Source organism: Bos mutus, unplaced genomic scaffold (assembly GCF_027580195.1).
Source record: "Bos mutus isolate GX-2022 unplaced genomic scaffold, NWIPB_WYAK_1.1 CTG216, whole genome shotgun sequence".
Lineage (NCBI taxonomy): Eukaryota > Metazoa > Chordata > Mammalia > Artiodactyla > Bovidae > Bos > Bos mutus.
The window spans coordinates 81,983-104,516 of NW_027219617.1; the positions used below are offsets into that span (position 1 = coordinate 81,983).

General features: G+C 37.9%; 2 pseudogenes; both read left to right on the forward strand.

Moving 5' to 3' along the window:
* The first annotated feature begins 13,929 nt into the window (after window positions 1–13,929).
* LOC102283728 (olfactory receptor 4A47-like) lies at window positions 13,930–14,861 on the forward strand (annotated as a pseudogene).
* Window positions 14,862–21,170: 6,309 nt separating this feature from the next.
* On the forward strand, window positions 21,171–22,074 carry LOC102283442 (olfactory receptor 4A47-like; annotated as a pseudogene).
* Window positions 22,075–22,534: the final 460 nt, after the last annotated feature.

Genomic DNA, 22,534 nt, shown 5'->3' on the forward strand with positions numbered 1-22,534 from the left:
TCTTTTAACACTTTCAACACTTCCCACTCCTCTCGCCCTGTCTATCCTACAGGGGGGTCCGCGGCACCCTGAGTGGGGTCCTAGCCGTCCCGAACACTGGAAGAACAATAGGGCTGGTGACCCAGATTGTTCCGGGGGAGGAACAGTAGGCTGATGGCCCAAACTGTTCCAAGGGAGGAGCAGTAGGGCTGGTCACCCAAACTGCTCCGTGGGGGAACAAGAGGGCTGGTGACCCAGTTGTTCCAAGAACGGGGAGCAATAGGGCTGATGGCTCTGATTGCTTTGGGGAGCTTACCTTCGAAAATCCCTGTCTTGGGCGCCACCTGCCGGGGACCAGCCCCAGCTGGTCTCTCCTTCGAATACCCTGGATCAGCCGGGGCTGGTCCCCGGCAAATAAGCTGTTTATTTCCTCTTCACTTTCTGCCATAAGGGTGGTGTCATCTGCATATCGGAGGTTATTGATATTTCTCCTGGCAATCTTGATTCCAGCTTGTGCTTCATCCTGCCCAGAGTTTCTCATGATGTACTCTGCATATAAGTTAAATAAGCAAGGTGACAATATACAGCCTTGATGCACTCCTTCCTCTATTTAGAACCAGTCTGTCCCATGTCTGGTTCTCACTGTTATTTCCTGACCTGCATACAGATTTCTCAAGAGGCAGGTCAGGTGGTCTGATTACTTACTGTGTATATATTGCTAGATGGTTTTACTACTTTCTTCTGCTAACTTCCCTACTAGCTTTATAAGTTTCTTTTTTTTTTTTTTCTTTTTTACTACTACCTGTAATCTATTTTTGCCTTTTCCAATGATATCTTTCTGTTCTTGATTTTTATATTTATAGTTATGACCCTTCCTTTTTGTTTATAGAAGTTCCTTTAATATTTGTGTGTGTGTGTAAAGCCAGTTATGTGGTGCTGAACATCTTGAGCTTTTCTTTGTCTATAAAACTTTTGCTCTCACTTGTTGCTTTTCCCATGCTTTGTTAAATATTCTTTCTTTATTAAATGAAGAAAGAATACTTTCTTCACTATAATTACAAAACTTCTTAACATCATCTTTGGTTTAATCCTGGTTGGGGCTCTCTATGCTGTCTAGATATTCTTGTCTGTCTCTTTTTCCAGGTTAGGGAAAAGGTTAGCTACATGTCTTCAGCTATGTTCTTTGCCCTTTCCTCTCTCTGTCTTCCTTGTGGGACCTCTATAATGTGAATGTTATAATGCTTGATGCTGCCCAGAGGTCTCTTAAACTGTCCTCATTTTTAAAATTATTTTTTCTATTCAGCATTATTGATTCAAATTACTCTGTGTTTCAGCTCACTGGTCCACACTTCTGTATCATATGATCTACTGTTGATTCTTTGTAGTGTGTGTGTGTGTGTGTGTGTGTGTGTTTCAATTATTTTATTCCTCATCTCTGTTTGGTTAAGCTTTATATCAGCCAATTCTGTGAAAACTTGCAACTTCTTCCTCTGTTCACTTAATCTTCCAAATTCTTTGGAAATTTTTATGATCATTACCTTAAATTCTATCAGGTAAAGTTCTTATCTCCACTTTCTTTAGCTCTTCTTTGGGGGTTTTTGTTGTGTTTGCTCATTTGGAACATGTCATTCAGTCACCTAATTTTGCCTAATTTTAATTTTATTTCTGCATAATCAGTGCTTTCGTTTTTTTTTTTTAGTCTTGAAGAAGTGGCCTTATGTGGAAAATGTTCCATAAGCACACTCCCCTGTGGTCACCAGAAGTATATGCTCCCCCAGTGTCCATTATGTGGCTTCACAATCCACTATTGTTGTGGGCTCAGTACTGTGGGAACACTGCATGGGTGGTACCAGTTCCCACTGTTTGAATAGACATGCCTTGTCCAGTGTTTTTCCACTGCTGGTGGATAAACCAGACACTGGCACTGTTGGTTGCTTAACCAAGAAATCCCAGTCCTAGTGCAGACCCATGGTGGGTAGTGTAGATGGGAAGGAAACTGGCCATGGAGCCTCAGTTTTGTTCTTACCAACTTCTGGGCAGAGTCCAGTTCCACTTAGGCTGGCTCAGGGCCTCAGTGTGTACTGGACTGGACCCTGTATCATACTGGTAGCAAAGCTGAGCCAAGTTGTACTGGTGTGGTGCTGGTATGCTGGAGGGTAGACTGGCTCTGACCAGGCTGGATGCAGAATCATGGTGCTCCTGAAGCAAGTGTATGCTGTTGTTGAATAGGGCTGTGGCCCAGAGAATGGAACCCAAGGCCTACTCAGGCCTGGTCCCGAGGTGGCTACCAGCCCACTGCTGAGCTGAACCACGTCCTGAAGTCTCTAGCTTTAGAACAGGGATTGCAGAGCTGGTGTTAGCTCCCAGATAGTGCCCAGGGGATCCTGGGGCTGCTGCTATCTCACTGGTGAGTGGGCTGCATTGGGACATAACTAGCTGATGAGCCATTCTGGTCCTAGGACTGGTGTCCATGTGGCAATGTTCAGGGCTATGAACCAATGGGTCCTGGGGCTAGTGCCAACCCATTAGTGGATGGAGCTGGGTCCTGTTACTAGTTTTGGTGCAAAAGTGGGTGGAGACTAGGTCCAAGTTGCCTTGGGACTGGTATCACTACTCCTCTTGGTGTGGGAGTCTGGTCCTGGGGTTGGTGCTGACCAACCGATGGAGAGGCCTGAGTCATAGGTCAGGTGGATGCTAAAGGGATCTACAGTAGCCAGCCTGATTGCGAATGGGGCTGTGCTTTTCCCAGTTAGCTGTTTGACCTGGGGATTCCCAAGATTTGTGCTACCTTGTCTTGGGTAGTGCTGAATGCCACTACTGAAAAGCTAGAAGGAGGATTCCAATATGGTCCTTGCCAGCATCAGTGCCCTTGTCATAGGATAGCTGTCCGAAATGGCTGATGTCCCTGAGGTGAGTTGTAATTTCTTCCTCACTCTCTGGCATGCTCTCCAAGATCAACAGGTGTGTCTGACTCAGTCTTCTTTCAAATGACTCTTCTGTCTTGGGTCTTATACTGTGTGTGACCTTTAGACCTAGAGCCTCAATTTCTCAAGGCCTCTGGCTCACCCCAAGAGATATCCCACTGACATCAAAAGCCAAACATTTGGGGGGCTCATATTCTTAGTACAGAATCCCTGGTCTCAGTAGCTTGATGTGAAGCTCACATCCCATTGCTCCTTTGGGAGAACCTCTGTAACTGGATGATCTTCTTGTGTGATTGTTGCCTACCCATAGTATGGGACTAGACTATACCCTGTATCCACTATTCCTCCCTGTTTGTCGTGGTTTCTTCCTTATATTTTTAGTAATAGAGGATCTTTTCTATTGGTCTTCAGGTCATTCTCATCAATACCCTTTCTGTAAATAGTTGTAATTTTGGTGTTCCCATGTGCAGACATGAGCTCATTGTCCTTCTACAGTACTATTTTGGCCATGACACCCTGTATCTCCTTATGGTTGTCTACAGGCCAATGTGTATGTGTGTGAGCACAGTTGCTTAATTGTGTCTGACTCTGCAATCCCATGGACTGTAGCTGGCCCATGCCTTTATACTCCAGTAGCAAATTCTTTTGATTATCATAGCTTTAAATTGTATTTTATAAAGAGGAAGTATGAGTTTTACATTTTTGGAATCACTTGAAATTCAATATAAAATTTTAGTTGGAATTTTATACTCTTGCAAAAAATGGTTTTTTTTCTTCATATTTTGAGACAGATTGTGCTGAATATGTAGATTATTTTAGGTAATGTGCATATGTGCTAAGTCATTTCAGATGTGTCTGACTCTCTGCAACCCCATTGACTCTAGCCCACCAGGCTCCTCTCTCCATGGGATTCTCTAAGCAAGAATACTGGAGTGGGTTGCCATGCCCTCCTCCAGTGAATCTTACAGATCCAGGGATCAAATCATGTCCTTTATGCCTCCTACATTGGCAGGTGGGTTCTTTACCACTAGAAAAAGCTGGGGAAACATATTTTAGGCATTATTGACATATTAATAATATTAAATATTCCAGCTCATGAATGTCTTGCCATATATGTACTTCTTCTCAAATATCTTTCAGCAGTGTTTTGTACTTTTCAGTGTATGAGACTTTTTGCTTCCTTGCTTAAGTTTATTTAAATATGTTATTCTTTTTCATGCTATTGCAAGGAGAATTTTATTCTTAATTTCCTTTTTGTGTTGCTCATTGCACAAAAAAATCAACATCTTTTCATAGTAAAAAGAAACTCTCAAAGATGGTAGGAATGTACCTGAATGTAATAAAAGTGATGTATGACATATCCACTGGACATCAGTGGAGAAATAACTCCAGAAAGAATGAAGGGATGGAGCCAAACAAAAACAACATGCGGTTGTGGATGTGACTGGTGATAGAAGCAAGGTCTGATGTTGTAAATAGCAATATTGCATAGGAATCTGGAATGTCAGGTACATGAATCAAGGCAAATTGGAAGCAGTCAAACAGGAGATGGCAAGAGTGAACGTCGAAATTCTAGGAATCAGCGAACGAAAATGGACTGGAATGGGTGAATTTAACTCAGATGACCATTATATCTACTACTGTGGGCAGGAATCCCTTAGAAGAAACGGAGTAGCCATCATGGTCAACAAGAGTCCGAAAAGCAGTACTTGGATGCAATCTCAAAAACTACAAAATGATCTCTGTTCGTTTCCAAGGCAAACCATTCAATATCATGATAATTCAAGTCTATGCCCCAACCAGTAATGCTGAAGAAGCTGAAGCTGAATGATTTTATGAAGACCTACAAGACCTTTTAGAACAAACACCCAAAAAAGATGTCCTTTTTTTTTTTAAATTTTATTTTATTTTTAAATTTTACATAATTGTATTAGTTTTGCCAAATATGAAAATGAATCTGCCACAGGTATACATGTGTTCCCCATCCTGAACCCTCCTCCCTCCTCTCTCCCCATACTATCCTTCTGGGTCGTCCCAGTGCACTAGCTCCAAGCATCCAGTATCGTGCATCAAACCTGGACTGGCATCTCGTTTCATACATGATATTTTACATGTTTCAGTGCCATTCTCCCAAATCTTCCCACCCTCTCCCTCTCCCACAGAGTCCATAAGACTGTTCTATACATCAGTGTCTCTTTTGCTGTCTCGTACACAGGGTTATTGTTACCATCTTTCTAAATTCCATATATAAGCGTTAGTACACTGTATTGGTGTTTTTCCTTCTGGCTTACTTCACTCTGTATAATAGGCTCCAGTTTCATCCACCTCATTAGAACTGATTCAAATGTATTCTTTTTAATGGCTGAGTAAAACTCCATTGTGTATATGTACCACTGCTTTCTTTTCCATTCATCTGCTGATGGACATCTAGGTTGCTTCCACATCTTGGCTATTATAAACAGTGCTGCGATGAACATTGGGGTACACGTGTCTCTTTCCCTTCTGGTTTCCTCAGTGTGTATGCCCAGCAGTGGGATTGCTGGATCATAAGGCAGTTCTATTTCCAGTTTTTCAAGGAATCTCCACACTGTTCTCCATAGTGGCTGTACTAGTTTGCATTCCCACCAACAGTGTAAGAGGGTTCCCTTTTCTCCACAACCTCTCCAGCATTTATTATTTGTAGACTTTTGGATCACAGCCTCTGACTGGTGTGAAATGGTACCTCATAGTGGTTTTGATTTGCATTTCTCTGATAATGAGTGATGTTGAGCATCTTTTCATGTGTTTGTGAGCCATCTGTATGTCTTCTTTGGAGAAATGTCTATTTAGTTCTTTGGCCCATTGTTTGATTGGGTCATTTATTTTTCTGGAGTTGTAGGAGTTGCTTGTATATTTTTGAGATTAGTTATTTGTCAGTTGCTTCATTTGCTATTATTTTCTCCCATTCTGAAGGCTGTCTTTTCACCTTGCTAATAGTTTCCTTTGATGTGCAGAAGCTTTTAAGGTTAATTAGGTCCCATTTGTTTATTTTTGATTTTATTTCCGATCTTCTGGGAGGTGGGTCATAGAGGATCCTGCTGTGATGTATGTTGGAGGGTGTTTTGCCTATGTTCTCCTCTAGGAGTTTTATAGTTTCTGGTCTTACATTTAGAGATTTAATCCATTTTGAGTTTATTTTTGTGTATGGTGTTAGAAAGTGTTCTAGTTTCATTCTTTTACAAGTGGTTGACCAGTTTTCCCAGCACCACTTGTTAAAGAGATTGTCTTTAATCCATTGTATATTCTTGCCTCCTTTTTCAAAGATAAGGTGTCCATATGTGCGTGGATTTATCTCTGGGCTTTCTATTTTGTTCCATTGATCTATATTTCTGTCTTTGTGCCAGTACCATACTGTCTTGATGACTGTGGCTTTGTAGTAGAGCCTGAAGTCAGGTAGGTTGATTCCTCCAGTTCCATTCTTCTTTGTCAAGATAGCTTTGGCTATTCAAGGGGTTTTTTGTATTTCTATACGAATTGTGAAAGTATTTGTTCTAGCTCTGCGAAGAATACTGTTGGTAGCTTGATAGGGATTGCATTGAATCTATAAATTGCTTTGGGTAGTATTCTCATTTTCACTGTATTGATTCTTCCCATCCATGAACATGGTATATTTCTCCATATATTAGTGTCCTCTTTGATTTCTTTCACCAGTGTTTTATAGTTTTCTATATATAGGTCTTTAGTTTCTTTAGGTAGATATATTTATAAGTATTTTAATCTTTCCGTTGCAATGGTGAAGGAATTGTTTCCTTAATTTCTCTTTATGTTTTCTCATTATTAGTGTATAGGAATGCAAGGGATTTCTGTGTGTTGATTTTATATCCTGCAACTTTACTATAGTCATTGATTAGTTCTAGTAATTTTCTGGTGGAGTCTTTAGGGTTTTCTATGTAGAGGATCATGTCATCTGCAAACAGTGAGAGTTTTACTTCTTCTTTTCCAACTTAGATTCCTTTTATTTCTTTTTCTGCTCTGATTGCTGTGGCCAAAACTTCCAAAACTATGTTGAATAGTAATGGTGAAAGTGGGCACCCTTGTCTTGTTCCTGACTTTAGAGGAAATGCTTTCAATTTTTCACCATTGAGGATAATGTTTGCTGTGGGTTTGTCATATATAGCTTTTATTATGTTGAGGTATGTTCCTTCTATTCCTGCTTTCTGGAGAGTTTTATCATAAATGGGTGTTGAATTTTGTCAAAGGCTTTCTCTGCATCTATTGAGATAATCATATGGGTTTTATTTTTCAATTTTCAGTGATTTATTTGCAGATATTGAAGAATTCTTGCATCCCTGGGATAAAGCCCATTGGTCATGGTGTATGATCTTTTTAATGTGTTGTTGGATTCTGATTGCTAGAATTTTGTTTAGGATTTTTGCATCTATGTTCATCAGCGATATTGGCCTGTAGTTTTCTTTTTTTTTTTGTGGGATCTTTGTCAGGTTTTGGTATTAGGGTGATAGTGGCCTCATAGAAAGAGTTTGGAAGTTTACCTTCCTCTGCAATTTTCTGGAAGAGTTTGAGCAGGATAGGTGTTAGCTCTTCTCTAAATTTTTGGTAGAATTCAGCTGTCAAGCCGTCTGGACCTGGGCTTTTGTTTGCTGGAAGATTTTTGATTAGAGTTTCAATTTCCATGCTTGTGATGGGTCTGTTAAGATTTTCTATTTCTTCCTGGTCGAGTTTTGGAAAGTTGTACTTTTCTAAGAATTTGTCCATTTCTTCCATGTTGTCCATTTTATTGGCATATAATTGTTGATAGCAGTGTCTTATGATCTTTTGTATTTCTGTGTTGTCTGTTGTGATCTCTCCATTTTCATTTCTAATTTTATTGATTTGATTTTTCTCCCTTTGTTTCTTGATGAGTCTGGCTAATAGTTTGTCAATTTTACTTATCCTTTCAAAGAACCAGCTTTTGACTTTGTTGATTTTTGCTATGGTCTCTTTTGTTTCTTTTGCATTTACTTCTGCTCTAATTTTTAAGATTTCTTTCCTTCTACTAACCCTGGGGTTCTTCATTTCTTCCTCAACACAGAGATGTCCTTTTCATTATAGGGGACTGGAATGCAAAAATAGGAAGTCAAGAAACATCTGGAGTAACAGGCAAATTTGGCCTTGGAGTACGGAATGAAGCAGGGGAAAGGCTAATAGAGATTTGCTAAGAGAATGCACTGTTATAGCAAACACCCTGTTCCAACAAGACAAGAGAAGACTCTACACATGGACATCACCAGATGGTCAATGCCGAAATCAGATTGATTATATTCTTTGCAGCCAAAGATAGAGAAGCTCTATACAGTCAAAAAAAAAAAAAAAGACCAGGAGCTGACTGTGGCTCAGATCATGAACTCCTTATTGCCAAATTCAGACTGAAATTGAAGAAAGTAGGGCAAACCACTAGACCATACAGGTATGACCTAAATCAAATCCCTTATGATTATACAGTGGAAGTGAGAAATAGATTTAAGGGCCTAGATCTGATAGACAGAGTGCCTGATGAACTATGGAATGAGGTTCGTGACACTGTACAGGAGACAGGGATCAAGACCATCCACACGGAAAAGAAATGCAACAAGGAAAATGGCTGTCTGGGGAGGCCTTACCAATAGCTGTGAAAAGAAGAGAAGCGAAAAGCAAAGGAGAAAAGGAAAGATATAAGCATCTGAATTCAGAGTTCCAAAGAATAGCAAGAAGAGATAAGAAAGCCTTCCTCAGCCATCAATGCAAAGAAATAGAGGAAAACAACAGAATGGGAAAGACTAGAGATCTCTTCAATAAAATTAAATATACCAAGGGAACATTTATGCAAAGATGGGCTCGATAAAGGACAGAAATGGTATGGACCTAACAGAAGCAGAAGATATTAAGAAGAGGTGGCAAGAATACACAGAAGAACTGTACAAAAAAGAGCTTCATGACCAAGATAATCACAATGGTGTGATCATTCATCAGGAGCCAGACATCCTGGAATGTGAAGTCAAGAGGGCCTTAGAAAGCATCACTATGAACAAAGCTAGTGGAGGTGATGGAATTTCATTTGAGCTATTTCAAATCCTGAAAGATGATGCTGTGAAAGTGTTGCACTCAATATGCCAGCAAATTTGGAAAACTCAGCAGTGGCCACAGGACTGGAAAAGGTCAGTTTTCATTCCAGTTCCGAACAAAGGCAATGTCAAAGAATACTCAAACTACCACACAATTTCACTCATCTCACACGCTAGTAAAGTAATGCTCAAAATTTTCCAAACCACACTTCAGCAATACATGAACTGTGAACTTCCAGATGCTCACGCTGGTTTTAGAAAAGGTAGAGGAACCAGAGATCAAATTGCCAACATCTGCTGTATCATTGAAAAAGCAAGAGAGTTCCAGAAAAACATCTCTTTCTGCTTTATTGACTATGCCAAAGCCTTTGACTGTGTGGATCACAATAAACTGTGGAAAATTATGAAAGAGATGGGAACACCAGACCACCTGACCTGCCTCTTGAGAAACCTATATGGAGGTCAGGAAGCAACAGTTAGAACTGGACATGGAACAACAGACTGGTTCCAAATAGGAAAAGGAGTATGTGAAGGCTGTATATTGTCACCCTGCTTATTTAACTTATATGCAGAGTACATCATGAGAAACGCTGGACTGGAAGAAGCACAAGCTGTAATCAAGATCGCCAGGAAAAATATCAATAACCTCAGATATACAGATGACATCACTCTTATTGCAGAAAGTGAAAAGGAACTAAAAAGCCTCTTGATGAAAGTGAAAGAGGAGAATGAAAAAGTTGGCTTAAAGCTCAACATTCAGAAAACTAAGATAATGGCATCTGGTCCCATCAATTCATGGAAAATACATGGGGATACAGTGGAAAGAGTGTGAGACTATTTTGGGGGGCTCCAGAATCACTGCAGATGGTGATTGTAGCCATGAAATTAAAAGCCACATACTCCTTGGAAGGAAAGTTATGACCAACCTAGATAGCATATTGAAAAGCAGAGATATTATTTTGCCAACAAAGGTCTGTCTAGTCAAGACTATGGTTTTTCCAGTTATCATGTATGGATGTGAGAGTTAGACTGTGAAGAAAGCTGAGCACCAAAGAATTGATGCTTTTGAAATGTGGTGTTGGAGAAGACTCTTGAGAGTCCCTTGGACTGCAAGGACATCCAACCAGTTCATCCTAAAAGAGATCAGTCCTGGGTATTCATTTGAAGGACTGATGCTGAAGCTGAAAGTCCAATACTTTGGCCACCTCATGTGAAGTGTTGACTCATTGGAAAATACCCTGATGCTGGGAGGGATTGAGGGCAGGATGAGCAGGGGACAACAGAGGGTGAGATGGCTGGATGGCATCACTGACTCGATGGGCATGAGTTTGAGTGTACCCCAAGAGTTGGTGATGGACAGGGAGGCCTGGCATGCTGTAATTCATGGGGTCACAAGGAGTCGACATGACTGACTGAACTGAACTGAACTGAACTGAACTGATGACATACCCACAGCTCAGATCACAATTAACATTAAATGATTAAAAACTTTGTCTTTAAAATCTGGACCAAGATGTGAGTGCAACATTCTCACCACTACTTTGTAACATGTGCTTAGTTGCTCAGTCCTGTCCAATTCTTTTTGACCCTTTGGATGGTAGCCCACCAGGTTCCTCTATCCAGGGGATTTTTCAGGCAAGAAATATTGGAGAGGGTTTCATTTCCTTCTCCAGGGGATCTTCCTGACCCAGGGAATGAACCCATGTCTTCTGTGTCTCTTGTGTTGCAGACAGAATCTTTTCCCATTGAACCACAGGGAAAACCCCTTCTTTTGTAACATGGCACTGAAATAAAAATTCTCGTTAAATTTTTACATTTTTCTACTTACAGACCAGGTCATCTCTGAAGTTTGATAATTTTAGTTAATTTTGCTGTCTTTAACAATGCTTCTGATGGCAGCCAATCCCTATCTTTTCAATCTCAGCTTCAACATGACCTTTTAGGAAAGGTCTTTGCTGATTACATTACCCACAGTAGAATCCTCCCTCTTGTTTCTGTTGCAGTACTCTATTTCTTGTCTTATATGCACTAAATAAGACTAGAACTTCTTTATTAAAGTGTCTCCTATATTGTCCTACTACATCTTGGGGCTGGTACACTGGGATGGCCCAGAGGGATGGTACGGGGAGGGAGGAGGGAGGAGAGTTCAGGATGGGGAACATGTGTATACCTGTGGCGGATTCATGTTGATATACGGAAAAACCAATACAGTATTGTAAAGCTAAAAAAAAATAAATAAATAAGGAAAGGACAAAAAAATAATAATTTAAAAAAAAAAAAAAAAGAATTTAAGATCCATGCAGGAAGGAAATTTTACATGCTATTTTCTCCTGTTTTATTAATTGCTGTGTCTTTACCCATAGCATAGTTTGTTTAAAATGTAGGTGTTCTACATTATTGGAGAAGGCAATGGCACCCCACTCCAGTACTCTTGCCTGGAAAATCCCATGGATGGAGGAGCCTGGTAAGCTGCAGTCCATGAGGTCGCTAAGAGTCAGACACGACTGAGCGACTTCACTTTCACTTTTCACTTTCATGCATTAGAGAAGGAAATGGCACCCCACTCCAGTGTTCTTGCCTGGAGAATCCCAGGGACGGGGGAGCCTGGTGGGCTGCTGTCTATGGGGTTGCACAGGGTCTGACATGACTAAAGTGACTTAGCAGCAGCAGCAGCAGCATTCTACATTAAAAGAAAGCTAATAATGGGATAAAATTAGTTATTATACCTGATTCAGTGATACAATTTTTATATACTTGATCAAACATCGAGGCAGTATAAATTGAGCTCTCAATAAAAAGAGAAAATTTTTTCTATAGCAAGAAGGGAAATACATGATGAATTAATCTTCACTGAAACAAAATGGTTGGGTCGATATTTTGTTGTTGACTGGCAATAATCTTAATATGGTTCTCAAACTTTTATTTTTCTTTCCATGTTTCATGTTTCTGACCCTAATTAATTATGTGATGTAGTCCAATAGTATCTTTACATATAGATGCATTTATAAAATTTAGTGGAAAATCCCAGTGAATTTAATTAAGAATCAGTCTTGGACACATTCCTAATTTAAGACAATGATAAATGTGGCTAGAAGGGATAAAAAGTCCAGTGTTCTTTGATCGTATTGAGGAAAAAAAGTCAATAGTCTTTGAAGAACTGATACAAATTTCTCAGGAAGATCCTAGACTTTAAGCAATATGTAAAAACAACAACAGCAGCAGCAACACAAGGAAGTCTCTCAAAATTGCAAGTCAACTAGTCTGGCTCCACTAACATGGTAGAATCAGATGGGGCTAAAGAATTAAGTGGTATTTTAAAAAAATTTTTTTTTTGAAGTTAATACGAAAACTAGTTACTTAAGACAAATTTCCTTGGAAATGGCTAGCTTCTATCTTTCTATGTAAAGCTAGGGTTTGCTTATCTTTTGGATCAATTTCCTTAATATGGTAAATTTTTGTTATTTTGTGTGCACTGTGGAATTTCTTTTAAACTATTTCTAATGCAGATAAAAATAGCATTTCAAATAATCTGAAAACTCCATGGGATAAATGACTGGATGAATAAAAAGAAAATGTTTCTTCATGTAATAATGCAGGCTTTCAATCTATGTTGTCATACTGGATACAAGAATTCCAGGATTTTATGAGTAACTTAAAAAGTCTTTCTTCAGATTATGAAAAAGCTTTCACAAGGTAAGAGTAGTAGTGAACAGTGGGAACCAGGTTCACCATTGTGTGACTTTTTTTACAATGTAAGAAACTAAACCATTTTGAAATATATCAAACTTAGGTTTCGATTCTAGTTTTATCACTTAAAAATGTGTGCCCTTGAGAAAATTAATGAGATATTATGAACCTCATTTTCATCAGTTATGGAAAGGTAATAAGTAATTACAGTACTGTTATTATAAATACTAATTATGATATATTAAATTATAAAAGCATGATTGGAATCTACTAAAACTATTTTGAGCAGTGGAGTGATATAATCAGAACAAGATGTAAAGAGTAATTTGAGCTGTTTCAGGAAATCAAGTTGTGGGAGGGCAGAATAAAAGTGGAAAGACATGGCAGAAAGCTAGTGCTGTGGGCTAGAAAGGAAATGGGGAGATAGGAAATGATCAAATTTGTGAAATGATATGAAAGTAGAGACAACAGGATTTGTTAAAGGAAGAAAGTTTTAATATGAATGCAAAAGTGGAGTGATGAGCACTGTGAGATATTTTGAAGGAGGTACCAAAAATGAGGAAAACCTTCAAAAAGTTTTGTTATATATACTAAATAGATATCCAAAGTTGGAGATATTGCTCATACATGTGTCAACTAAAGGGTGGAGGTAGAGGCTGGAGACACAACATTGGATAACATCAGCATTTATAGGGCAGGAAATGGAGACATCGAAGTACAGACACACAGAAAGACTTCTCAGTAAATTCTAACGCAATCCAGGACAGTGACCCTCTCTTCATAGACTCATCTACTCACAGGGAATATGCATATCAGTTTAACTAGTCTCAAGTATTATCCATATTGACTTTATGAATGGTATTTTAGAAATTTACATACAATTATCTTCCAATCCTTTCCTGTCCTTTAGCTTTCCCTTTAAAACTCAATAAGGCACTGCTATTCCTGGTAAGAATTCTCTGATTCCGGTTTAATTGTGATATTCTTACACTGTGATACTTAGCACTGTGTCAGTATTCTTATAGCACTTAAGAAACTGATCTGGAATTTTCTGATACTTATCATTGAGTGTAGGGAACTTAATCAACCAGGGTATTACAATGTTGTCTATGACCTACTGTACACAAATAGATATTCCATACACCTCTTTCATTTGAATGTATAAATAGAAAGCAAAATTTAAGTCTGTTTTAAAAGCTTTCCCACTTGTTTTCTAGGTAAACTGCTTCATAATATGTAAACTCAACTCCTGTCCAGAGTAGATGGAAACAAGGAACAATGTAACTTGCTTTGTCCTCCTGGGCCTCACACAGAATCCAAAGGAGCAGAAAGTCCTTTTTATTATGTTCTTGCTCTTCTACATTTTGACAGTGATGGGCAACCTGATCATTACTGTGACTGTAACTTTCAGTAATACCCTGAACTCACCAATGCATTTTTTTTTCTTGGTTGCTTATCATTTATGGATGTCACTTATTCCTCTTGTATTACAACCAGGTTGATATCAGACTTGTTCTTTGTGGAAAATATAATATCCTTTGAATACTGCATGATTCAGCTGTTTATACAGCACATTTTTGGTGGGTGAGAGGTCTTTCTTCTTTTAGCAATGGCCTATGACCTCTTTGTGGCCATCTGTAAGCCCTTGCATTATTTGGTGTCCATGAGACAGAGGGTGTGTGTTGTTCTGCTGGTGCTGTCCTGCACAGGAGGTTTTGTGCACTCAGTAATTCAACTTAGCACTATTTACAGGCTCCCATTCTGTGGCCCCAATGTCATTGATCACTTTAGGTGTGACATGTACCCCTTATTGAAACTCATCTGTACTGACACCTACGTCATTGGCTACTTAGCTGTGGCCAATGGAGGACTGATTTGCTTTATTGTGTTTCTGCTCTTACTTGTCTCCTATGGAGTCATCTTGCCCACTCTGAAGAACCTGAGTCAGGAATGGAGGAGGAAAGCCCTCTAGACATGTGGTTCCCTCATCACAGTGGTTGTCTGCTTTTTTGTTCCCTGTATTTTCATATATGCAAGACCCTTTACCACCTTCTCTATTGACAAATCACTAAGTGTGTTTTATAAAATCATAACCCCTATTTTGAATCCATTAATCTACAGTCTAAGAAATTCTGAGATGACAAATGATATGAAGACGCTCTGGAGAAAAAAAGGTAGATCAAGTATTAAATAAATGCATTATTCATCATGAAAAATTAACATTACAGCCAGTCCTTAGAATGTAAGTCTTCATGAATCTGATGTAAATTTTCTTTTTTTCTCAAACAATTAAGTTAATTATAATTAAAGAATGAACTATATGTTCATGCTCTCTGTGACAGTTTCCCTACTCAAATGTAAACTATATGATGGATGGCTTATCACTGGACCTAGAAAATCATATTAAGTAGTCAGTAAAGAACTTGTAATTAATTAGATAATAAAATTTTATAGAATTGCACTAATTTTTAAGTAATTTTTGTATTTACTTTCATATTCTTAGTTTGATTTTATATCAGAATCTTGTATCTTTTCTTATTATTCTGATTAAAATATTTATATGTAGGCTGTTCTCTGTATTCAGTTTCATTTGCTTTACTGATGAAATTTTAATGTCACATTTTAAGTTTTAAAATAAAAATTTAAAGTATGATGTATAATAAGAAACTTTAGAATTCATGAAAATGGAATAGTGCAAAATGAAATCCTATACTTGCCACACCAGAGTCTTCCATTCCTTTCAGATCTAGTCACTATACTACTCTAGTCACTCCTGAGATTCTTCAACAAATAATACTACAAATGGAAACATGATTTCATATATGTGTGTGTTCATGTCTCTGTGTATAAATTTTCTATTTTACTTCTGAGCCTCCAGAAGATCTTTACATAACAGACGATGTAGAGTTAACTCATTTTACTTTCATTGCATTGCTTAAATTCTTCATAAAAAAACACTAAAATCTAGGTATCCAGTCATCTTTAGGTTTTTCCCATCTTTTTCTATGATGTATGACTCTACAATGAAATCTTTTTGAGATTTTGTAAGTATGAATCCTAGAAGTGGAATTGTTAGTTCATTTGGCATATTTATTCAAAATGCTGATGCTCATAGTTATTGCCAAAATGTCATTCACGTGCTTATACCAAACCCACCACTCCCCTAATTCTGGAAAATACATTTTACCACATTCTGAACAACCAAGGCTTGATAAACGGGTGTATCTGACATCTGATTGGCTTCCCAAGTGGCTCAGTGATAAAGGATCTGCCTTTCAAAGCAGGAGATGCAGGAGACATGGGTTTGATTCTTGGGCTGGGAAGATCCCCTGGAGAAGGAAATGGCAACCCACTCCAGTACTCTTGCCTGGAAAAATACCATGAACAGAGGAGCCTGGCAGACTGCAACACATGGGGTTGCAAAGAGTAGGACATGACTGAGCACACATGCAAACACGCACATCTGATTAAAGGAGTTATGGTTCACTTGTATACTTTAATCATAAATATGTAAATATAATTGAATTTTGGCATCTCTTTAACTGTTTAAAGTTATTTCTTTTTTCATCAATTGCTTATTAATGAATATTATATATTTTATTTAATTGCTGATATTTTCATACTGATTTTTACAATTTAATTATATATTAAAGAAATTATACCTTTTACCATGTATTTTAATTATTGCATTTCTATCTTGTGATTATTCTTGATGTATTTATACTGTGCAGAATATTTTGGTCCTCTAGAAATATGTTCACATTTGCATAGTCAAATCTATCAATATTTTCTTTGGATTTTATGCCTTGTTTAGAAATAATTTTCCTATTTCAATTTTACCAAAATATTTTCCCACAGTTCTCAATACAATTTGTGAAGTCTTATTGTTTTATGTTTTTCATTTCAATTTTTGAACCATCTATGCATTAATTTTACATAAGGAGTTAAATAGTGACCAAGTTTTAATTATTTTGTTGATGGCTATTTTTATCAATGCATAATTATTTTCCCAATGTCTTTGATATCCCAACTTTATAGTCTAAAATAGAGTATGTGTTTGGATTCAATTCAAATTACTATTATTATCCATGAATCTCTATTCATGTGATATTTAACATGATGTAATTGTATTTGATTTAAAATATACTTTGATACTGAATTAGGTTAAGACTTCTCCATTACTATTCTTTAACAAAACTATGTCTACTCTTGCTTGTTTATATTTTAAAATTGAATTTCAATAAGCTAATCTAAGGAAAACTAAATTTAGTTAGTGTTTTCTATGAGAATTGCTTTACAAAACATTTTTGTCTTGAGATATTCTTACATATTGAGAATATCTTACATAAAAAATTGAGAATTCTTACATAGTGGATCTGTCTTTTCACTTAAGTCTCCTTTGATGTTCATATAAATCTAGTTTGTTTCACTGTAAATATAGTCATTTTTATTTTTAGATGATATTATAAATAGTATTGACCTTAATTACATATTCTAAGCTTACTCCTTGGAAGAAAAGTTATGACCAACCTAGATAGCATATTGAAAAGCAGAGACATTACTTTGCCAACAAAGGTCAATTTAGTCAAGGCTATGGTTTTTCCAGTGGTCGTGTATGGATGTGAGAGTTGGACTGTGAAGAAAGCTGAGCACTGAGGAATTGATGCTTTTGAACTGTGGTATTGGAGAAGACTCTTGAAAGTCCCTTGGACTGCAAGGAGATCCAGCCAGTCCATTCTGAAGGAGATCAGCCCTGGGATTTCTTTGGAAGGAATGATGCTAAAGCTGAAACTCCAGTACTTTGGCCACCTCATGTGAAGAGTTGACTCATTGGAAAAGACTCTGATGCTGGGATGGATTGGGGGCAGGAGGAATAGGGGACGACAGAGGATGAGATGGCTGGATGGCATCACCGACTCGATGGATGTGAGTTTGAATGAACTCTAGAAGTTGGTGATGGACAGGGAGGCCTGGCGTGCTGCGATTCATGGGGTCACAAAGAGTCAGACACGACTGAGCGACTGAACTGAACTAAAGTGTCTGTTATTTCAATGTTGGAAATATTTTTATTTTTCATCTTTCAGTTCAGCTCAGTTCAGTCACTCAGTTTTGTCCAACTGTTTGCAACCCCATGAATCACAGCATGCCAGGCCTCCCTGTCTACCACCAAGTCCCGGAGTTTACCCAAGCTCATCTTTACATAGTACGTGATTTTACAGTACATCATTCATCATTTTAGTTATATCTTGAATATTTTGGCAAATTACATACAGTTGTATAATCACAATCGTTTATCAATATGCAGAATCTTTCTTCATCATGAATATACCCTACATTCATGGACATGACACATTGCCTTCTGTGCCTGTTACAAATCCAATGGTAAGTGGAGCAGTGTCCTAGACAATATATCTGGGCCTAGGGGTTCTCATCTGGTTTTGGTCAACAGATGGACAGAGAGGAGCCCACATTATCCCAGGTTGGTGCCCTGGTGGATGAGGATGGTCCTGGTGCTGGCTAACTGGTGTCTGTTCTTGGGTCTCATCTCAGCTAGGGGTTCAAGGAGTTCTATGGTAGCTAGCCTGTTGGTACATGGCTATTTTCTTGCCCAGCTAGCTGCTTGGTCTGGAGCTTGCTAAGGGTTTGTTTTGTCTGACTGCTGGCTGGGCCTGGCCCCCACCACTAAGAAGACAGAGGGAGGGTTTCTGTATGGTGTTTACCATTAACAGTGATCTTTTTATGGGCTATCTCCCCCAAACTGGTGCTGCCAACATCTATATCCCCAGTATGAATCCCAACTTCCTTTTACCCCTCTGGGAAGGTCTTCAAGTACACCTGACTCAGTCTCCATTCAAATAGCTATTTCTGAAAGAGGTCTTGTCTGTGTGTGACCTTTAAATCTGGAGTCTTTATTTCTCAAGACCTCTGGTTCTCACCAAAGTTAACCCCACTGGCTTTCAATGTCAAATGTTTTTGGGGCTCATCTTTGTAGTGCAGGACCTCCAGTATGAGTTGCTTAATATGGGGCTCAGACCACTTTGCTCCTTTGGGGAGCCTCTTCAACTGGATTATCCTCTCATTTTTGTATTTCCTACCCAAGATATGGGAGTTGCCTATACACTATATTTGTCACTCCTACCTAACCTGCAATGGCCCTTTTATATCTTAATTAATAGTGGAAATTTTCTGCCACTCATCAAGTCGTTCTCAAAAATGGTCACTCTGTAAATAGTCGGAATTTCAGTGTTCCCAGGGGAGGACATGAACCCAGGGTCTTTCTATTATACCGCCTTTGCTACTCCACCCTAAATATCTGTCTTTTATTGGTAGTATCTTTGCATAGGGTCTTCTCTGGTGGCTCAGATAGCAAAGAATCTGTTTGCAATGTGGGAGACCTGGTGTCAATCCCTGATGTGGAAAGATCCCCTGGAGGAGGGCATGCCAACCCACTCCAGTATTCTTGCCAGAGAATCCCCATGGACAGAGGAGTCCATTGGGTCACAAAGAAGACAGATACAGCTGCACAGCACACATCTTTACATACAGATGTATTTTTAAAATTTAATGGAAAGTCCCAGTGAATTTAATTAAGAAATAATCAATATCGGATACATTCCACTTCTAATACATAATGTTAAGTATGGTTAGAAGGGATAAAAGTGATCTTTGTCTCTTTTGGGAAAATAGATGATGTTCTTTTAGGAACTGATGTAAAAGTTTCAGGAGGTCATTTGTTAGGCTTAAAATATTGCACTAAAATATGTAAAGGACAGCAGAAGAATTTTTCTCAAAATCTTAAGTCAACTAGTTTGGCTGTACCAATGTGACAAAATGAGAAGTGTTAAGCAATTCACGGATTTTTTTCTATCTTGAAGTTATGAAAAAATTTACTAGAAACAAATTTTCCTGGAAATACCTTGTTGTTCTTCCTATATAAACCTAGAATTTGCATAGTTTTCTGACAAATTATCTTAACATGGTAAACTTTTATTTTTTGGGTACCATGGAATTTCTTTTAAACAATCTAAAGTGCAAATAAAACATTCTTCTGAATAAATGGGAGAATCCATGGAAGAAATGGACAGCTGAATGAAATCAAGCATATCCTCAGGTAATATTGCAACCTTTTGCCCTCTTTTGTCATATTGGATTAAAGAAAAAGGTCAAGATCTTTAGGAATGATTTAAAAACTTTTCCTTCTGGTTTTGAATACATTCCAACAAGGTAAGACTAACAGTAAATGTTGGGAAACATGGTTCACAATTATGGACTTTTTTATGCAAGAATTTAAGCTGTTTTGAAAGGTATCAAACTTAGTTTCCAATTCTTGTTTTATCACGTAGAAATGTGTACCCTTAGGAAAATTAAAGGAGTATTCTTAGCCTTAGCTTCATCAACTGGGAAAATGTGATTATGGGTTTGTTACTGTAAATATTAATTGTTATCTATTACATTTGATAGAATAAGAATTTTGAGCAGGTGAGTGATATAACTGGAACAAGATATAAGAATGTAATTTGAGTTGCTTCAAGAGAACAAATTGGTGTACAACCCTCTCCACTCTCCCCCTCCTCAAATGGAGAAAAGTAGCGGGAGGTTACTGCTCTGGACCAGGAAAAATGAGGGGAAGGGAATGATCACATTAGTGACATATTTGGAAAGTATAGTCAACTATATTTCATACAGTTATCAGTAAATAATATGAAAGCAAAAAGAGAATGATAACACTGTGCAAAGCTTTGTCTGAACAATTACATTGAATAGTGATGCCTTTTAGCAAGATGGGGGACATCTTTTATATTGTAGAAAATTTTGCATTATATGTACTAAATTGATGTCTAACTGTAAATATTCAAAATTGGAAGTGCTGCTTATATTAAAATGAGGCTAGAGATAGGGGCTGGAGACACAAATTTGGACTGCCTCAGTATTCATTGTTTAGAAGGAATATCACTACAAACTCTAAGAAAGAAGTCTCAGGAAGTTTTGAGAAAATTCTGGGCAGTCACTTTATATTCATAGTTTGATCTATTCACAAGGAATATGTTAACTTAAGTGGGTCTCTAGTGTTATACTTTTGTGACTTTATAAATGATATACTTTTCCTGGAATTCCTTCCCCATCTTTTTTTGTTATTTAACTTTACCTTTAAAACTCAGCTAAGTCATTTCTGGGAAGATTTCTCTGATTCTAGTCTGATTGATATATTTGTCCTCTGTGATATTTAGCATTTTGAGAGTATCTGTATCTTGGCGCCTATTATGTATGTCTGCAACTTTCTGATTCCTCATTTTGTGTCATATCATTGAATCTAAGGAACTATGAGTGATTCAACTGGACATCACAATGTCTATGACCCACTGGGCACAAGCAGATTCTGTATGCATATTTTCTAATTGAAAGGATAAACAGAAGACAGGATTTTAGTACATTTAAAACTTTTCCCCTTTGTTTTGTAGGTAAACTGCTTCTAATATGTGAGGTCAACTCCTGTCCAGAATAGATGGAACCAAGAAATAATGTAACTTACTTTGTCCTCCTGGGCCTCACACATAATCCAAAGGAGCAGAAAATCCTTTTTGTTATGTTCTTGGTTTTCTACATTTTGACAGTGGTGGGCAACCTGCTCATTATTGTGACTATAACTGTCAGTAAGACCCTGAACTCACTGCTGTATTTTTTTCTTGCCAGCTTATCATTTATGGATGCCTCTTCTATAACCCCCAGACTGATTTCAGACTTACTCTTTGGGGAAAATATCACAGCCTTTGAATCTTGTATGACTCAGATGTTTATAGATCATTTCTGCTGGTCATGGCCTGTGACCGCTATGTGGCCATCTGCAAGCCCTTGCATTATTTGGTGATCATGAGGAAGAAGGTGTGTGTTGTGATGCTGGTGGTGTCCTGGGTTGGAAGCTTTCTGCACTCAGTAATTCAACTTAGCACTGTTTATGTCCCATTCTGTGGCCCCAATGTCATTGATCACTTTACATGTGACATGTACCCCTTATTGAAACTCATCTGTACTGACACCTATGTCATCGGCATTGTAGTGCTGGCCAATGGAGGTCTGATCTGCTTTATCATCTTTCTGCTCTTACTTGTCCTCTATGGAGTCATCCTGCACTCTCTGAAGAACCTGAGTCAGGAAGGGAGGCAGAAAGTCCCCCAGACCTGTGGTTCCCACATCACTGTGGTTGTCTTCTTTATTCCCTTTGTATTTTCATATATTTAAGACCAGTGACAACCTTCCTCATTGACAAATTGTTGAATGTGTTTTATACAGTCATAACCCCCATGCTGAACCCATTAATCTACAGTCTAAGAAATTCTGAGATGATTAATGCTATGAAGAAACTCTGGAGAAAAATAGTAGATCAAATCAAATTAGTTCATTACCCATAATGAATTCAGTAACTTAGCAAGAGGGCCAATTTTCCAGAAAGTAAAAGTCTTTGTAAATCTGATTAAATTTTTCCTCCTCTCTCAAGGAATTAAGTTAATTATAAATAAGGAATGAACTACACATTCATCCTTTCATTGACAATTTCTTTGCTCATATGTAAACTGTATAACATCTTGTGTACCACTGTGTCTAAATAGGTGGGACATTTAAAATAGAAAGGTGTTTCCATTTACAATAGAGAACAATGAAAATTATGTAGCAAATGAGTTAATTAAAATGTTATGTGGTTACACTATTTTTAAATTTATATCCAATTTTGCTTTTATTGCTTTCTCATTGTTAGTTTTTTTCACATCAGAGTTTTGTATATTTTTATTGTACTTGCTAAAAATTTAATTCTGTATAGATCATCATCTATTCAATGTCATTTTCTTTACACATATAACTAAATATGATAAT